We start from the raw sequence: 14,403 nt of genomic DNA on the forward strand, positions 1-14,403 counted from the left end.
TCAATGTCCCAGCTTCCACAGCTCTCAGGCAGCGAATTCCACAGATTTACAACCCTCAGAGAAGAAAGTCCCCCTCATCTCAGTTTTAAATGGGCGGCCCCTTATTCTAGTCTCTCCTATCAGTGGAAACATTTTCTCTGCATCCACCTGGTCAAGCCCACTCATAGGCCCCAAGTTTCACCATGATTTGCTCCTGAATTTTAGGAGCAACTGGTGTAGAACGGAGTATCTTAGAAATCAGAATTCTCGCCATTTAGTTTGCTCCAGTTCTAGTCAGTTAGAACAGTTTCACTTTTGAACAGAATTTTTTTTTCAAAACGGGTCGTGTCCGGCCACTTACGCCTGTTTTCAAAGTTTCATCAGTGAAAACTTACTCCAAACTAACTTGGAATGGAGCAAGTGAAGATTTTTGTACGCCCGAAAAAAACCTTGTCTACACTTTAGAAAATCAGGCGTAGGTTACAAATCAGGCGTAGGGAATGGGGGGGGGGGGGGGGGGGGGGGGAGGGTTTAAAAGGGAAGTTTACAAACATTAAACACTTCAGTTTTACAAATAAAGAGCCATCATCAATAATAAATGATAAAAACATCAATAAATCAACCAATAAATCAATCAAAAAAAATTAGGAAGAAATATAAGAAATAATTTTTTTTTAAATCAATAAAACATTTTCTACTTACCGACTGCAGCACTGGGAGCCCTCCAACAGTGTGCTGGGATGCCCCCCCCAGTGTGTCTCTGTCAGTGTCTCTATCTCTGTCTGTCTGTGTGTGCCTCTCATTCTCTGTCTGTCAGTGTCTGTTTCTGACAGCGAGGGGAAGAGGAGGACAAGGGGGAAGGGGGTGGGGGGGGGGAGGAGAAGGGAGGGAAAAGATGGGGGGGGGGAAGGAGATGGGGGGGGGGGGGAGAAAGGAGATGGGGGGGGGGAGAAAGGAGATGGGGGGGGGGGTGAAAGGAGATGGGGGGGGGGGGAGAAAGGAGATGGGGGGGAGAGAAAGGAGATGGGGGGGGAGAGAAAGGAGATGGGGGGTGGAGAAAGGAGATGGGGGGGGGAGGGGAAGAAAGGAGATGGGGGGGGGAGAAAGGAGATGGGGGGGGGGGGAGGGGAAGAAAGGAGATGGGGGGGAGAAAGGAGATGGGGGGGGGGAGAAAGGAGATTGGGGGGGGAGAAAGGAGATGGGGGGGGAGAAAGGAGATGGGGGGGGGGAGAAAGGAGATGGGGGGGGAGAAAGGAGATGGGGGGGGGGAGAGAAAGGAGATGGGGGGGGGAGAGAAAGGAGATGGGGGGGGGGGAGAGAAAGGAGATGGGGGGGGGGGGAGAGAAAGGAGATGGGGGGGGGGAGAGAAAGGAGATGGGGGGGGGGGAGAAAGGAGATGGGGGGGGGAGAAAGGAGATGGGGGGGGGGAGAAAGGAGATGGGGGGGGGGGAGGGGAAGAAAGGAGATGGGGGGGGAGAAAGGAGATGGGGGGGGGGAGGGGAAGAAAGGAGATGGGGGGGAGAAAGGAGATGGGGGGGGGGGGGAGAAAGGAGATTGGGGGGGAGAAAGGAGATGGGGGGGGGAGGAGAAAGGAGATGGGGGGGGGGAGAAAGGAGATGGGGGGGGGGAGAAAGGAGATGGGGGGGGGAGAAAGGAGATGGGGGGGGGGGAGAAAGGAGATGGGGGGGGGGGAGAAAGGAGATGGGGGGGGGGTGAGAAAGGAGATGGGGGGGTGGGGGGTGGGAGGGAGGTCAGGTCGGGGGGAGGGAGGTCAGGTCGGGGGGAGGGAGGTCAGGTCGGGTCCAGTCGGGGGGAGCGGGAGTCAGTGTCGGGGGCGGGGTCGGGTCTGGTCCGGGGGAGCGGGAGTCGGGTCGGGTCTGGGGGCAGGAAGCGGGAGTCGAGTCAGGTCGGGAGGAAGCAGAAGCAGGAGCTGGCCGTGGGAGGAGACTTATTCACGCAGCCCCAGTGAGGCCATTCGGCCAGGGCTAGGGGCTGTGTGCTTCGGCCCCTCCCACACAGTTTTGGGTGCCTGGAGCTACTGCACATGCACGCCCACTGTAGTGCGCATGTGCAGAGGTCCCGGCACTGTTTACAGCGCAGGGACCTGGCTCCGCCCCCCGCAGCTCGTGCTGCACTGCGCCGATCTGCAAACGACCTGCAGGGAGCTGGAGAATCTGGAAGGTTTTTTTAGGCGCACTTTGTGGCGCGAAAAACGGGCGTCCAGGTTGGGACTGCGCCATTCCAGGGGCGGCTCGAAACTTAGGCCCATAATCTTATATGTTTCGATAAGACCACCTCCCATTCTTCTGAATTCCAAGGAATAGAGGCCCAACCTACTCAACCTTTCCTCATAAGTCAACCCCCTCATCTCCTGAATCAACCTAGTAAATCTTCTCTGAACTGCCTACAAAGCAAGTATATCCTTTCTTAAATATGGAAACCAAAACTGTATGCAATATTCCAGGTGTGGCCTCACCAATACCCTGTATAACTGTAGCAAGACTTCCCTGCTTTTATACTCCAGCCCTTTGCAATAAAGGCCAAGATTCTATTGGCTTTCCTGATCACGTGCTTTTGTGTTTCATGTACCAGAACCAGAACTGCAGCACTTTGCAATTTTCTCCATTTAAATAATAACTTGCTCTTTGATTTTTTTTCTGCCAAAGTGCATGACCTCACACTTTCCAACATTATATTCCATCTGCCAAATTTTTGCCCACTCACTTAGCCTGGCTATGTCCTTTTGCAGGTTTTTTTGTGTCCTCCTCACACATTGCTTTTCCTCCCATCTTTGTATCGACAGAAAACTTGGCTACGTTACACTCAGTCCCTTCCTCCAAGTCGTTAATCAAATAGTTGGGATCCCAGCACTGATCCCTGCGGCACCCCACTAGTTACTGATTGCCAACCCGAGAATGAACCATTTATCCCAACTCTCTGTATGAACCACTTATCCTGACTTTCTGTTCTCTGTTAGTTAGCCAATCCTCTATCCATGCTAATATATTACACCCAACCCCATGAATTTTTATCTTGTGCAGTAGCCTTTTATGTGGCACCTTGTCAAATGCCTTCTGGATGAAAGCTATTCCTTTGATACCTCTTCCATTGCTTTTTCAGTTTCTTCATATCCAATTACACCTGCAGCATTGTTAAATAAATTACATTTATCAGACCATGTTCAGATTTTAAACAGATTTCCCCATGCAGATGCAGCCTGAAATAATTTAAGCATCCCCAACAGCATCAATGGCTTCCCATTGTTCAACACACTAGTGTAAATTGGTCTCTTACACTTACAAATAATAGACTAGATGTTCGAGTGCATGAGTGGACATACCCACATGTGCACTCCCCTTCCCTCAAAGTTTTACACACAGTCTTGCCCATAGCGTTATGGTGCTGGATTTTCAGCTTTTGAGATTTTAAGGCGGTAATAGCAGCACGGTCCTGATACCACCTGGAAAAACATTGTGCCCTCATCTTCAAAATTCGGCAAAAAGAGGTTCCATGATCAGGGACATAAAATCAGGCATTACACAAGGAAGTTTTTGCATCTCAGCCGAAAATCCCGCAGTTAAAAACATTTTGTTAATTTAAGGGACTTCATTGTTGTTCAGCTCCCTACAACAGAACATTGTATATTGTATGGTTTTCTTATGGTGGGGGGAACTTTTGTTACAGTACAATTTATGATTCATCCTTTTTCATTGGTGTCTTGTGCTTCATTCCAATGTTCACCGGAGATGTGCCTTTATGGGGGCATGTATCGTGTCAAGTATTAGCTCCATCCCTCAGTTTTCTCCATTTAGAACCGGTCCATGATGAGCTGGCGACGTGCAACTCTTGATCCGGCTGCATCTCCATGCTGCTTCTCCCGTGGATAGTGCAGCTGTTCAATGGGGGCCTCGCCAGGCTCCTCTTACTCATCCTCCTCCTCCTGAGGTGGGCCTGTAATCCCCACTGGCAATGCCTGGCCCCTCATGATGGCCAAGTTGTGCAACGTGCAGCACACCACAATGAATTCGGATACATGTTGAAGGGAGTATTGAAGGCTGCCTCCAGAGTGGTCCAGGCATCTGTCTGCCTGTAGGAGATGGCATATCTCTGTCAGCACTTCCTTTCGAAAGCACTACCTTCTCACACACTGTACCTTACAGAGCTGGAGGTTTGAGCGTTGGTGCGTGTAAACCCGTGGGGGGTAAACACTCCTCTCCAGAAGTCTTTGGCCTCTCCTAATCCGTGGGCCGACATGGCCAACAGCCCTTCTTCTAGCTTGATGCCCTCTGGCAATAGCATGCAGCATGATACGCTGGCGAACTAGTAATGCTCCCGTACAATTCTCTCACTGACATTGTAAGAACACTGTAATGGCAGATAAAACTGCCGGTTTCAAGTCAGAGCTTCACATAGCGGGCTGCGCGCAACCATTGCAGTCAATGTGACCCGTGATGCAAGATCCTCCCCTCTCCATTTAAATACACCGCCAATACTGCCTGCTGGACCCTGGGAACGCCTGGCTTTCCAGACGTTTCCTGGGGCGGGCGTTTAATGAGGCATTCGGGCCGAATTTTGCATCCGGGGCGCTAGCGGAACGTTGCGCGACGATTGACATCACGATCTCAGTGAAACTAGAGGGCGGAGTGGTAAGTTTTTGCGCCGCCGCAAATCATGAGCCGAATTTGCCGGCCGGGCAGTAAAAGCTGGACGTTCACTAACGCCTAGAAACACCTTTATCGCCCCTCCGGGGCGCTAACTGAGGCATAAGTGAGCCGAAAATTCTAGCCCATGGTCTTTTATTTTTGTTGCTGATGAAAATTCAGCTTTCCAGACAATGAGACACAGTCAAACAGTTGACTGTGAAGTTGAAGATTCTGCTCGAGTGGCTCCTCGAGATACCTGAATCATTGTGTGTATTCTGCATATTATTTGCTGTGATGGGATCAGTCATGGCTCATTGGAGCATTCTCACTTTGGAGTCAGATGGCCAGGGGTTGAAGTCCCACCCGAGAGACGAGCACAAAATCTATTCTGACACTCGAGTATAGTACTGAGAGAGTGCTGCACTATCGGAGTTGCAGTCTTTTGGATGAGACATTAATCCGAGGCCACGTCTGCCCTCTCAGCTGGATGTAAAAGGTCCCATGGCACTAATCGAAGAAAAGTAATGGAGTTCTTCCCCGGTGTCCATCATTCTTCAACCCACATCACTAAAACAGATTATCTGGTCACTTCTCACATTGCTATTTGAGATCTTGCTGTGCACAGACTAGCTGCTGCATTTCCGACATTACAACAGAGACTACATTTCAAAAGTACTTCATTGGCTGTGAAGCACTTTGGGACGTCCTGAGGTCGTGAAAGGACATATACAAATACAAGTTCATTTAAACTATTTAAAACACATTAGACAAATTCGGCTCCCCATATACACCAGCAATAATTGGGCTGTGATTACCCAAAGACCCTTCATGTATAACACATTAATATTAATGATTTCCCAATGCTGTGAAGTCAGGGGGAAAAAAAACTTAGAAATAAAATGTAATTCCTGCTGCAGTTAGTTTTGAACTATGGCATTTCAGATGAAAATGTAAAGGCTGCTAGCCGAGTACCTGAAAAGCTCCTGTCTAACCCTCACAGGTCTCAGAACCCTGGCTGCTGTGATGAATTTGTCATGTTGCAACATGCAAGTGAAGACCATATGATGCTCTCACGATGCCCCAAAGCAGCTGCAATACAATAAACTACTTCTGTAGTTAATTATTACTACCTCGTCAAACATGGCAGGCAATTGCTCACAGCAAGTTGCCACATTCTAAAGGGTCAAAGTGTAATAAAAAGGCAAGCATGAAAGCTCGGTGCCTCAATGCAAGGAGTATTCGGAACCCAGGAGAGGGCTCTGAGCTAGTTAGAATGGGTAAGAGCTCAGATGAACAGGACCCCAAGAAAGAATGCAAAAGGCAGGAGGCAACAAAGCAGAGTAGCACTGGGGTAAGTGTAAACCACAAGGTGATAGGAAGAGACAATATGTCTGAATATAAAGGGGCTGCAGGAGGGGTCAAAACTAAAAATCATGGTTTAAAAACGAGTATTAAAACACTCTACCTAAATGCACGCAGCAGTCGAAATAAAGTAAATGAGTTGACGGCACATATCATTACAAATGAGTATGATTTGGTGGCCATTACAGAAACGTGGTTGCAGGGTGGCCAAGACTGGGAATTAAACATACAGGGGTATCTGACAATTCGGAAAGATAAACAAGAAGGGAAAGGAGGTGGGGTAGCTCTGTTAATAAAGGATGATATCAGGGCAGTTGAGAGACGATATTGGCTCTTATGAACAAAATGTTGAATCATTGTGGGTGAAGATTAGAAATAGTAAGGGGAAAAAGTCACTGGTGGGCGTAGTTTATAGGCCCCCAAATAATAACTTCACGGTGGGGCGGGCAATAATCAAGGGAATAATGGAGGCATGTGAAAAAGGAACGGCAGTAATCATGAGGGATTTTAACCTACATATCGATTGGTCAAATCAAATCACACGGGGTAGCCTTGAGGAGGAATTCATAGAATGGATACGGGATTGTTTCTTAGAACAGTATGTTACAGAACCTACAAGGGAGCAAGCGATCTTAGATCAGGTCCTGTGTAATGAGACAGGAATAATAAACGATCTCCTAGTAAAAGATCCTCTCGGAATGAGTGATCACAGTATGGTTGAATTTGTAATACAGATTGAGGTGAGGAAGTAGTGTCTCAAACGAGCATACTATGCTTAAACAAAGGGGACTACAGTGGGATGAGGGCAGAGTTGGCTAAAGTAGACTGGAAACACAGACTAAACGGTGGCACAATTGAGGAACAGTGGAGGACTTTTAAGGAGCTCTTTCATAGTGCTCAACAAAAATATATTCCAGTGAAAAAGGGCGGTAAGAGAAGGGATAACCAGCTGTGGATAACCAAGGAAATAAAGGAGAGTATCAAATTAAAAACCAATGCGTATAAGGTGGCCAAGGTTAGTGGGAAACTAGAAGATTGGGAAAGTTTTAAACGACAGCAAAGAATGACTAAGAAAGCAATAAAGAAAGGAAAGATAGATTACGAAAGTAAACTTGCAAAAACATAAAAACAGATAGTAAAAGCTTTTACAGATATATAAAACGGAAGAGAGTGACTAAAGTAAATGTTGGTCCCTTAGAAGATGAAAAGGGGGATTTAATAATGGGAAATGTGGAAATGACTGAGACCGTAAACAATTATTTTGCTTCGGTCTTCACAGTGGAAATCACAAAAACCATGCCAAAAATTGCTGGTCACAGGAATGTGGGAAGGGAGGACCTTGAGACAATCACTATCACTAGGGAGGTAGTGCTGGACAGGCTAATGGGACTCGAGGTAGACAAGTCCCCTGGTCCTGATGAAATGCATCCCAGGGTACTAAAAGAGATGGCGGAAGTTTTAGCAGATGCATTCGTTATAATCTACCAAAATTCTCTGGACTCTGGGGTGGTACCAGCGGATTGGAAAGCAGCTAATGTAACGCCTCTGTTTAAAAAAGGGGGCAGACAAAAGGCAGGTAACTATAGACCGGTTAGTTTAACATCTGTAGTGGGGAAAATGCTTGAAACTATCATTAAGGAAGAAATGGCGGGACATCTAGATAGGAATAGTGCAATCAAGCAGACGCAACATGGATTCATGAAGGGGAAATCATGTTTAACTAATTTACTGGAATTCTTTGAGGATATAACGAGCATGGTGGTTGGAGGTGTACCGATGGATGTGGTGTATTTAGATTTCCAAAAGGCATTCGATAAGGTGCCACACAAAAGGTTACTGCAGAAGATAAAGGTACGCGGAGTCAGAGGCAATGTATTAGCATGGATCGAGAATTGGCTTGCTAACAGAAAGCAGAGAGTCGGGATAAATGGGTCCTTTTCGGGTTGGAAATCGGTGGTTAGTGGTGTGTCACAGGGATCGGTGCTGGGACCACAACTGTTTACAATATACATAGATGACCTGGAAGAGGGGACAGAGTATAGTGTAACAAAATTTGCAGATGACACAAAGATTAGTGGGAAAGCAGGTTGTGTAGAGGACACAGAGGCTGCAAAGAGATTTAGATAGGTTAAGCAAATGGGCTAAGGTTTGGCAGATGGAATACAATGTCTGAAAATGTGAGGTCATCCACCTTGGGAAAAAAAAACAATAAAAGGGAATATTATTTGAATGGGGAGAAATTACAACATGCTGCAGTGCAGAGGGACCTGGGGGTTGCATGAAACTCTTTTAGAATCCCAAAAAGTTAGTTTGCAGGTGCAGTAGGTAATCAGGAAGACGAATGGAATGTTGGCCTTCATTGCGAGAGGGATGGCGTACAAAAGCAGGGAGGTCCTGCTGCAACTGTATAGGGAATGTTACTGGAGGAGTCATTCTTCAAAAGGTGACGTTAAACCGAAGCCCTGTCTGCCTGTTCAGGTGGACATAAAAGATCCCCTGGCACTATTTGCAGATGAGTATGGAATTCTTCTAGTATCCAGTCCCATGTTCCTCCCTCAACCAATACTACTGAAAATAGATCTCACTGCTGTATGTGAACATAAGAACATAAGAATTAGGAACAGGAGTAGGCCATCTAGCCCCTCGAGCCTGCTCCGCCATTCAACAAGATCATGGTTGATCTGGCCGTGGACTCAGCTCCATTTACCCGCCCGCTCCCCGTAACCCTTAATTCCCACCTGGAGGCCGCACCTGGAGTACTGCGTGGAGTTTATTTAAGGAAGGATACACTAGCTTTGGAGGCGGTACAGAGACGATTCACTCGGCTGATTCCGGAGATGAGGGGGTTATCTTATGATGATAGATTGAGTAGACTGGGTCTTTACTCGTTGGGAGTTCAGAAGGATGAGGGGTGATCTTATAGAAACATTTAAAATAATGAAAGGGATAGACAAGATAGAGGCAGAGAGGTTGTTTCCACTGGTCGGGGAGACTAGAACTAGGGAGCACAGCCTCAAAATACGGGGGAGCCAATTTAAAACCGAATTGAGAAGGAATTTCTTCTCCCAGAGGGTTGTGAATCTGTGGAATTCTCTGCCCAAGGAAGCAGTTGAGGCTAGCTCATTGAATGTATTCAAGTCACAGATAGATATATTTTTAACCAATAAGGGAATTAAGGGTTCTGGGGAGCGGGCGGGTAAGTGGAGCTGAGTCCATGGCCAGATCAACCATGATCTTGTTGAATGGCGGAGCAGGCTCGAGGGACTAGATGGCCTACTCCTGTTCCTAATTCTTATGTTCTTATGTTCACATACAGCAGTGAGATCTATTTTCAGTAGTATTGGTTGAGGGAGGAACATGGGGCTGGATACTAGAAGAATTCCATACTCATCTGCAAATAGTGCCAGGGGATCTTTTATGTCCACCTGAACAGGCAGACAGGACTTCGGTTTAACGTCACCTTTGAAGAATGACTCCTCTAGTAACATTCCCTTAGTGCTGTGCCATAGTTACGCAAATCCAGGGTCGGAGCAACACACAAGGACAATTCCCAAGTGTGTTAAAACACGACAATTATTCTGCCATTATGCCTACGGATGTGAAGCGTGCAGCCTAAATGCAGTAGAGATGCAGCTCCTTAAACCTAGTGTTAAACAACTGTGCAGGAACGTTTGAAATGCAATATTCACCAGCAAGACTACCAGAGGGAGAAGAACCCAACTTGCTGAAGCTATCCACCGAGCCAACAACTGTAAAAAAAAAATGAAACTGGCCCACAGCGTTTATCTTTAAATTAACTTCCTGTGAAGTGTAGTCAAACACTTCAGAAGGTAACACTGCTGTTGCTGTGGCGATAACAGCATTAATAAAAAACTATGTACATGAAGCATGTCACCGCTTGTCTACATCATCACCTGCAGAGTCAAGAAATTCAATGAAATCATCAATTGCAGCCTAGAGTTGGACAACAAACAAACACCCGTTTATTTGGTCAATAATTGTGTGTTTTCTGCCCTTCTCAGAAAGGAATGCCAGGGAAATAGGTGATGCGTGTAGGGTTATGCGGTATCAACTGGAGAAGTGGATGAATGTTCTCCACCCCACCCCACGTCCTTTCCCATATTATTCACTATTCAACCTGCCCTGAATTTTTTCACGCTCATGCAGCCATGACATTTGCCCAGGTTCCTCTTCCTCATATGCAAGTTTATTTGATCTCTTGATGCCACTGTAGATAACCTGGACTAATCTTGCCTCAGGCCAATAGGAGTTGGCACTCAAGTCTGCCAATGTTGTAATATTGCAATCCTTATGTCGTGCTGACCTCATCCTTCCCTTTATTTATCTTCGTCCTTATTTTTGCCCCTTGTATATTGTAAGTATTGCTATGCAAAAAGGTTTAATGAAAACAAATATTGCTGAATTAAATATTTTTCCTGTCTTCGGTTTCAAACAAGGATTTAGTAGAGTTACCTCTGTCTGCTTGTTCTGAAAGACCCCTTTTCTTGGTTTAATAGCACCACTGGATGACTATGGGAAGGAATTACTCCCTGACCCCGGTACAGTATCAATCATCTCCCAACTTAAATAAATGATCTATCAGTGCGTGTAAGGATTGCGCCACTATAGGAACACAGGAACAGGAGTAGGCCATTCAGTCCCTCAATGAGATCATGGCTGATCTGCGACCCACCTTTGGCCCATATCCCACAACACCTTTGGTTAACAAAGAGCGATTGTAGGATCCATTCCTGCTCCCCCACAGCAAAAATTGGATTATTGAATATAAAAACTCAGAACTGCATCACAGCTTGCAAAAAGAGCTGGGCAGGAAAGGGTTAATTCTTACATTGTAGCCAAACCATCAGCCATCACGAAGGACTATGATACAGGATATCTGCCATCGACCTAAGTCACTAGACAATGGCAGAAGAGAGATATTCACACCTTTAATGGTTTCCTACCTGAAAAGATAGGAGGAACATTTATATATATTAATTTACCTTAAGGGGTTACATTGTTTAAAGAACGTGCCCTGGACTGTGGCTCCAGAAAGGCTGGTAGCCTAGACAATGGATCGGACCCTGAGCCACGCAGATATGAATACTAATAGAAAACCAACCTTGTAAAGGACCTCATAACAATCATGAACAATAACTTTAGATGGGGAACAATTAGCTATCAAGAGTTCACATTTGATGCGGCCATCATGTTCAATCTGTTCCAAGACGCAGCCATCATATTTATTTGATGCGGCCATCATGTTCAATCTGTTCCAAGATTGCAAGTTGGTTTTTGGTATAAAGACCACCCACTTTCGAAGGCAAGTAGAAGCAGAACACAGCAGTACAGAAGCAGAAGCCAGCCAGTCTTCGGGACTCAAGCTGCAATCAAGGAAAGGGCCTACAGTCAACCTCAAGACAGCCGAGGAATTGGTGATTGTATGTTTTGTTCCAGTCAAATTGTAGAAGGGTTTTGTGTTTGGGTAACTTTATATGCAACAGTCAAATCGTGTAAGAGTTTAATTTTGTCAAGTTGTGCCGATGTAAAGGACCTTTTCATAGGGGTTTGTATTCTGGGTTTGTATGTCCCACATAGATTGTAGTGATTTATACTAGGGAGGTTCAATATGTATGTCCAATAAAACGTACGAATCTTGGTTGAGCCAAAACCCTGTGCCGTGTGCAACTTTGTTCTTATAAAACCCGACGTCAAGAACTGTGTAACGTGAGACGAGGCATCAGTAACCCTTGCAATATCAATCTCAGACTTAAAATTAATAATTGATCTAGCATCAATTGCCTATTGCAGAAGAAAGTTCCTAACTTCTACCACCCTTTGTGTGTAGAAGTGTTTCCTGATTTCACTCTTGTTAGATTTGGCTCTAATCTTTAGGCTATGCCCCCTAGTCCTAGAATCATCAACCAGCAGACATATTTTATCTCTATCTATTCCTCTTAATATCTTGAAAACTTCGGTCTAGGGAATACAACCCTAATTTGTGTATTTGCTCCTCGTAACTTAACCCTTGAAGTCCAGGTGTCATTCTGGTAAACTTATGCTGCACTCCCTCCAAGGCCAATATATCCTTCCTAAGGTGTGGTACCCAGAACTGCTCACTGCACTCCAGGTGTGGTCTAACCAAGGTTTTGTATAGCTGCAGCATAACTTCTACCCTCTTGTATTCCAGTCCTCTAGATATAAAGGACAGCATTCTATTAGCCTTTTTGATTATTTTCTGTACCTGTTCATGAGATTTTAATGATCTATGTACCTGGACCCCGCCCCCCTCCCCTTCTCCAAGTTTTTCACCATTTAGAAAGTACCCGGTTCTATCCTTTTTAGGTCCAGTGGATGACCTCGCATTTGCTTACATTGAAATTCATTTGCCACAGTTTTGCCCGTTCATTTAATCTATCAATATCCCTTTGTAATGTTATGCTTTCATCTACACTGCCTACAATGTCACCTATCTTTGTGTCATCAAATTTGGATATGTGGCTTTCTATCCCATCTAAGTCATTAATAAATATTGCGAATAGCTGAGGGCCGAACAAAGATCCTGCGGGACATTAGACACTTCCTGTCAATTTGAGTACCTACCCATTATCTCTTCTCTCTGTCTCCTGACGCTCACCTAATTTCTTAACCAGGTCAATAATTTTCCCTCAATTCCGTGTGCTTCTGCCTTAAACAACAGTCTCTTATGGGACTTTATCAAATGCCATCTGGAAGTCCATATAAAACATCCATAGACATTCTCCTGTCCACTACTTTAGTTACCTCTTCAAAAAATTCAATCAGGTTTGTCAGGCATGATCTACCTTTCACAAATCCACACTGGCTATTAAACTGCTATACAGACTATCGCTAAACAAGTGGAAACAAAAACTGGATGAAACCTATAGGGGCTGCAGCTTTGAATTGTTTACTCTGGAAACTATGGACAACTTTTTTGATAAGGACCACACTTAATTCTGCAGTGCAAACAAGACCATGCAGCACTAAATACAGGTGTGAACCAACAGAACACACACACAAAACAGTGTACCCAACACATAGTTAAATGCCATACATTTATAAAACGGTATTAATATCAGCTACCAGAGAAACTGTAATTCAATTTTCGGGGTCAGATTACTATTATGAACTGCCTTCCTTGCCTAGAATATCATCCGAATCCCTGCTTTGTAATTAATCTCAGCTAGCCATTATTATTCTCTAACTAAATACAGAGAACAGCTATAAATTAGTCACAGATCCCTAGGACTGCAGACACATCCTATAAATTGAAAATTAATAGCTTGCCTTTAGAAAAGATGAAATGAACTTTTAAATGTTAAGATTACACTAGAGTTCAGTATAAAAGAATTGAAACTAAAGTACAAAGTACAGTCCTGGTACAAACAGTTAGGCCAAGGCTGCTGTTGCACTGCATTTGAGTTCCCAACATTTATGTCGTAATGGGAGCAGAGAGAGATGCAGGCAATCTCACTTCTCCACCATGAAGTAGCAGCGATGGGGAAAGGAAGTAGAACGTTTTTGCCACCTGCTTCCCAGCCTTCGATTTTTGCCGAGTTTTTCCACTGAGTGATGAGAGTTGCCAGATAACCAACTTTCAAATCAGTAGAAAATATGACTGGAAGATAATGCATTCAACATTACAGTTGGCACCAACAGACCATGTCCTGGTGATGGTTGATATTGGCAAGTGACAAACTGCATTTTTGGCTTTGGTACAATGAAACCTTAGTTTGGCTCCAAACGCACAGCAAAACTGAACCAGAGCTTTCTTAAATAAATTACATTTCTGATTGAAAAGATTACTTCATGTTTGTCTCATGGTTCACAGTGCTGATGTACACTCTGCCTATTCTCAAACATTCTCTCCTCCTCTGCTGAAAGTGTTGACTCTCACTAGGATATGGTTTCAAATATTAGTTGCCCTGAGGTCCCTCACCATTCAACTACTTATCATGTGCAAGCCCAGACACGGTGGTTAGTTGAATTATCACAGAATCCTCCTCGCCAAACACCTGTGTGTGTACTCTTCTAGCTAGGCTTGCCACATTGCGATCAGGAGAGAGAAACTTGATCAATTTGTCACTCTCTAGCCCAGGGTCCCCCTTTGAGGCCAACTGTAGAGGCCACCATGATCCAACTGCAGATGGAAACTGGGGTCTTCCAGATCTTTTTGGCTCAGATACCTCACTGGATCAACTTAGTCATTGGGGGAATCCCCAGGTCCAGGGATTCCAGCATTGCAATATCCAAGGCATTTGAAAGCAAGTGGCCACTTAGAACTGTGTGAAGAAACACAATTTAATATCACAGCTGCCCAATTTCGCAATGACTTTGTAACACAGATTCTGTGCCGCAAGCACATTGGTCATTATTACCCAGCTGCGCCAGTATAATG

General features: G+C 45.2%; 1 protein-coding gene across 7 annotated transcripts in view; it reads right to left on the minus strand.

Moving 5' to 3' along the window:
* Positions 1-14,403, minus strand: part of slc12a7b (solute carrier family 12 member 7b) — a 385,059-nt gene that overhangs the window by 162,191 nt on the left and 208,465 nt on the right. The window lies entirely within an intron of this gene.

This window comes from Pristiophorus japonicus, chromosome 5 (genome assembly GCF_044704955.1).
Source record: "Pristiophorus japonicus isolate sPriJap1 chromosome 5, sPriJap1.hap1, whole genome shotgun sequence".
NCBI classification, from domain to species: Eukaryota; Metazoa; Chordata; class Chondrichthyes; family Pristiophoridae; genus Pristiophorus; species Pristiophorus japonicus.